We start from the raw sequence: 6,000 nt of genomic DNA on the forward strand, positions 1-6,000 counted from the left end.
CCTATATCTGAAATAAAGTATATTGTCATGGATCATCCAACATGTTGAGCTTGCCTTTCCCTCTCATGCTAGACATATTCTTTGCACCAAGTAGAGATACTACTTGTTCTTCCAAATACCCTTAAACCCAGTTTTGCCATGAGAGTCCACCATACCTACCTATGGATTGAGTAAGATCCTTCAAGTAAGTTGTCATCGGTGCAAGCAATAAAAATTGCTCTCTAAATATGTATGATTTATTAGTGTGGAGAAAATAAGCTTTATACGATCTTGTGATGTGGAAGAAATAAAAGCGACGGACTGCATAATAAAGGTCCATATCACAAGTGACAATATAAAGTGACATTCTTTTGCATTAAGATTTCGTGCATTCAACCATGAAAGCGCATGACAACCTCTGCTTCCCTCTACGAAGGGCCTATCTTTTACTTTTATCTCTTACCTTTATGCAAGAGTCATGGTGATCTTCACCTTTCCTTTTTACATTTTATCCTTTGGCAAGCACATTGTGTTGGAAAGATCCTGATATATATACCCAATTGGATGTAAGTTAGCATGAACTATTATTGTTGACATTACCCTTGAGGTAAAAGGTTGGGAGGAGAAACTACAAGCCCCTATCTTTCTCTGTGTCCGATTAAAACTCCATACCCATAAGTATTGCGTGAGTGTTAGCAATTGTGAAAGACTAAATGATAGTTGAGTATGTGGACATGCTGAAAAGCTCTTATATTGACTCTTTCCTATGTTATGATAAATTGCAATTGCTTTAATGACTGAGATTATAGTTTGTTGGTTCTCAATGAAGTTTCTGATTCATACTTTACATTGTGAATAGATTATTACTTGAGCATAAGAAATAATATGACAATATCCATATATGTTGCTGTTATAAGAATGATCATGATGCCCTCATGTCCGTATTTTATTTTATCGACACCTCTATCTCTAAACATGTGGATATATTTATCGTTATCGGCTTCCGCTTGAGGACAAGCGAGGTCTAAGCTTGGGGGAGTTGATACGTCCATTTTGCATCATGCTTTTATATCGATATTTATTGCATTATGGGCTGTTATTACACATTATGTCACAATACTTATGCCTATTCTCTCTTATTTTACAAGGTTTACATAAAGAGGGAGAATATCGGTAGCTGGAATTATAGGATGGAAAAGGAGCAAATATTAGAGACCTATTCTGCACAACTCCAAAAGTCCTGAAACTCCACGAAAGTTATTTTTGGAAATAAAAAAATATTGAGCGAAGAAAATACCAGAGGGGGCCCACACCCTGGCCATGAGGCTGGGGGCGCACCCCCTGCCTCGTGGGCCCCCTGGTGGCCCTCCAGTGTCCATCTTCTGCTATATGAAGTCTTTTACCCTGGAAAAAAAATCATAAGCAAGCTTTCGGGACGAGACTCCGCCGCCACGAGGCGGAACCTTGGCGGAACCAATCTAGGGCTCCGGCGGAGCTGTTCTGCCGGGGTAACTTCCCTCCGGGAGGGGGAAATCATCGCCATCGTCATCACCAACGATCCTCTCATCAGGAGGGGGTCCATCTTCATCAACATCTTCACCAGCACCATCTCCTCTCAAACCCTAGTTCATCTCTTGTATCCAATCTTTGTCCCATAGCCTGAGATTGGCACCTGTAGGTTGCTAGTAGTGTTGATTACTCCTTGTAGTTGATGCTAGTTGGTTTATTTGGTGGAAGATCATATGTTCAGATCCATTATGCATATCAATACTCCTCTGATTATGAACATGAATATGCTTTGTGAGTAGTTACGTTTGTTCCTTAGGACATGGGAGAAGTCTTGCTATTAGTAGTCATGTGAATTTGGTATTCGTTCGATATTTTGATGAGATGTATGTTGTCTCTCCTCTAGTGGTGTTATGTGAACGTCGAATACATGACACTTCACCATTGTTTGGTCCTAGAGGAAGGCATTGGGAAGTAATAAGTAGATGATGGGTTGCTAGAGTGACAGATGCTTAAACCCTAGTTTATGTATTGCTTCGTAAGGGGCTGATTTGGATCCACATGTTTCATGCAATGGTTAGGTTTACCTTAATACTTCTTTTGTAGTTGCAGATGCTTGCAATAGGGGTTAATCATAAGTGGGATGCTTGTCCAAGTAAGGACAGCACCCAAGCACCGGTCCACCCACATATCAAATTATCAAAGTACCGAACGCGAATCATATTAACGTGATGAAAACTAGCTTGACAATAATTCCCATGTGTCCTCGGGAGCGCTTTTCTCTATATAAGAGTTTGTCCAAGCTTGTCCTTTGCTACAAAAAGGATTGGGCCATCTTGCTGCACTTTATTTACATTTGTCACTTGCTACCCGTTACAATTTATCTTATCACAAAACTATCTGTTACCTATAATTTCAGTGCTTGCAGAGAATACCTTACTGAAAACCGCTTGTCATTTCCTTCTACTCCTCGTTGGGTTCGACACTCTTACTTATCGAAAAGGCTACGATAGATCCCCTACACTTGTGGTTCATCAGACATCACCCACTAGCTATATCTTCGCACGCAAGGAAGCGCCTCCTTATTACGCACAAAAAATGAATACCCCCTGCTAGCTGGGAACCCACCATAGTGGGTGGCTGACTTATGGGCCTAACTAAGTTGACGGGGATTGGAGGGGCTTTGTCAACTTAGTCAATATGAACGATTCTAGCTCCAGTGACCGTACGATGTCCATCCAATGGCATAGTGCTTCTTCAACCCTCTGGTCTTCTTGCTCCAGCTGCCCAAAGCAGCGCCGGTCGTGCCGCCTGCTCCTGCCTCCCGTGGCCGGCTGTGCTGCCGCGGAGGCCTCACCGCCCCCATACTACTCCCACCGGTGGCCAGGCCATCCCTCCACTCACCCACACCCCCTGTTATTCTGCGGCGACGACAGCCTCACACCGCAGCCAAACCAGTGAACCCTCGTACTCCTCTCCGCGTGGGCATCCACTGCCGCATCTTCCCCGGCTCCGTGCCGTCCCCTTCCTAGGCCTCGCCGTCTTCCACCGCCTTGGTGCTCTCGGAGCGGTGTGGTCAATGTGGTCAACGACCGACTTCCATCGGAAGAGTACTGTACGTGGAGAGGCTGACAGCTGGGTCCACGACCGCAGCTGGGTCCATGGCCACAGCCTAGTTTTTTTGTGATTTGCGAAGTAAGTCGCTCCTCTTTTAGACTCTTTGCAATGTTTAGTGCGGGGAACTCTACACTATTGTACTCAGATGCTATTCCTTCAAGAAAGTATCGGAAAGCAAAAAGGGACTCGTTGTCAAGCCTGTTGGGCTGCAAATCTTTCAAGACGAGGAGAGCTTCATTCGGCTGGCCGAGAAAATGGCCTATCAGTAATGAGAAATGGGCTGTACATTTTTAAAACACATCAAACCGACAATTAGTTTCAAATTTCTTTTTTTTTCGTTTTGAGATTTTAAATTGCATTGATTTTTATGTGAGGACAATTTGTTGGATTTTATATTGATATACATTTATTTTTAAAATCAGTTTGAATGTGACTCGAAATTTCGGGATTAAAAATAGTTCGGACCGCACCGAAATATGCAAAATTTCGTATAATTTTGTAATTGTGGCCACAATATGGGCTGTAATGCTAACAAAAAGAATATGGGCTCCAAAAAAACCTTAAGAATTAGCAAATGGGCTGTAAATTATTAGAAATAATGGCAGATGGGATGTATGCTGTTTTCCACAGATTTGAGGCTTTCCTAAAAAAAGGTTGACGCACAAGCAGTGACTGTTGGATGTCCATCCAACGGCCGTCGTGCTTCTTCAATCTCTGCTCTTCCTGCTCCAGCCGCTCAAACAAGCGCCGGCGGGACTGCCTGCTCCCTCCTCCCCACGGCCGGCTGTGCTGCCGCGCAGGCCTCACCGCCCCACCGTACTCCCATCGCTGGCCTAGCCATCCCTCTACTCACCCACACCTATTATTATTCTCCGGCGACGGCAGACGAACCAGTAAACCCTTGTACAGTCATACTCCCCTCCGCGTGGGAAACAACTATCGAGTCTTCCCTGGCCCCGTGTCGTTCCCTTCCTAGGCCTAACCGTCGTCCACCGCCCTGGTGCTCTCGGCGCGGCCTGGTCAACGTGGTCAACGACCAACATGCATCTGAAGTGGACTGTATGTGGAGAGGCTGACAGCTGGGTCCACGGCCGCACGCAAGGAAATGCCTCCTTATTACGTGCAAAATAATGATTCCTCCACCTAACAACTGGGACCCACCGAAAGGGCCTCTGAATTTCGCGAAAAAAACGTTACCACCGCTGACAGCTCGGACCCACCAGCTATATCTTCGCACGCAAGGAAGTGCCTCCTTATTACGCACAAAAAATATGAATACTCCCCCTGCTAGCTGGGACCTAGTATAGTGGCAGGCTGACTTGTGGGTCTACTAAGTTGATGGGGACGGAGGGCTTTGTCAACTCAGTCAATATGCACGATTCTAGCTCCAGTGACCGTACGATGTCCATCCAACGGCCGTAGTGCTTCTTCAACCTCTGGTCTTCTTGCTCCAGCCGCTCAAACCAGCGCCGGTTGTGCCTCGTGCTCCTGCCTCCCATGGCCGGCTGCGATGCCGCGGAGGCCTCACCACCCCCTACTACTCCCACCGCTGGCCAGGCCATCCCTCTACTCACCCACACCCCCTGGTATTCTGCGGCGACGACAACCTCACACAGCAGAGAACCAGTGAACCCTCATACTCCTCTACGCGTGGGCATCCACTGTCGCGTCTTCCCCGGCTCCACATTGTCGCCTTCCTAGGCCTCGCCGTCGTCCACCGCCCTGGTGCTCTCGGCGCGGCGTGGTCAACATGGTCAAGGAACGGCTTCCATCGAACATGGACTGTACGTGGAGAGGCTGACAGCTGGGTCCACGACGGCAGCAAGGAAGTGCCTCCTTATTACATGCAAAATAATTATTCCTCCACCTGACAGCGGGGACCCACCGGACGGGCCACCGTATTTCGTGAAAAAAACGTTTCCCCCTGATTGCTGGGACCCACCAGCTACATCTTCGCACGCAAGGAAGTGCGTCTGGGCAAAAAACGATTCGCCCCCTGACTACTGGGACCCACCAGCTACATCTTCGCACGCAAGGAAGTGCCTGACAGTTGGGACCGACCTGGTTGAAGCATACGTAGCGTTGTCATTCTGGTCGCGAACGTGTACGTACATACTGGTCGATGTAGAGGCGCGCACGTAGCATGTACATGTACGTACAGCGGCCAGTGTGCAAGAAAGAAAATACGGCCACGTACGTACATACGGACGGGGTCTCGAACGCCTACTCGCGCATACGTACTGTCAGGACCCCGATTCTAAGTCACACCGATCTAGCCTGTAACACCTCATATCAATTTGCGGCCTCACGCACGGCACTCCCACGGGTGTCGCCTTACCATGGCCCGGGACCGTTTGCGCCTTTTGGCTCACGTATATGACAGTGCCGCTAGCATCCATATGACAGAGAACCCGGGCCGACATGGCTAGTCGTGAACCCAAAGCGGCACTAACGTATGGGGACATGCATACATGAATCAACATCGAACGTGTCGGTCAGCAGCGTGTGAATCCGGGCTGTAGCACTGGGCTAACAGGACTCCGGGAACCCGGGCTGTAGCAGGCTAGGCAGGACTCCGGATGTCACCGCGTGACATTTCCCCGAAGGGACAGACACAGGAACGAAATGAAACACATGCCGGCCAGTCAAGTGTCCGGAGCAGTAGTGCTGGGATAGCAGGACTCCGGTGAACCGGGCTGTAGCGGACTACTATGGCTCATGGAAGCACTAGACTACATTTCCCCATAAGAGAGGCTGCCAAGGATAAACAACTAGATTGTCGGATCCCACACATACCAAGCATTTCAATCATACACACAATATGCTCGATATGTGTAAATACAACATGGCATCACAACAAAACTCTACAACTCCAAGTACTTTATTTAAAAGGCTCCG

This window comes from Triticum aestivum, chromosome 3D (assembly GCF_018294505.1).
Source record: "Triticum aestivum cultivar Chinese Spring chromosome 3D, IWGSC CS RefSeq v2.1, whole genome shotgun sequence".
Lineage (NCBI taxonomy): Eukaryota > Viridiplantae > Streptophyta > Magnoliopsida > Poales > Poaceae > Triticum > Triticum aestivum.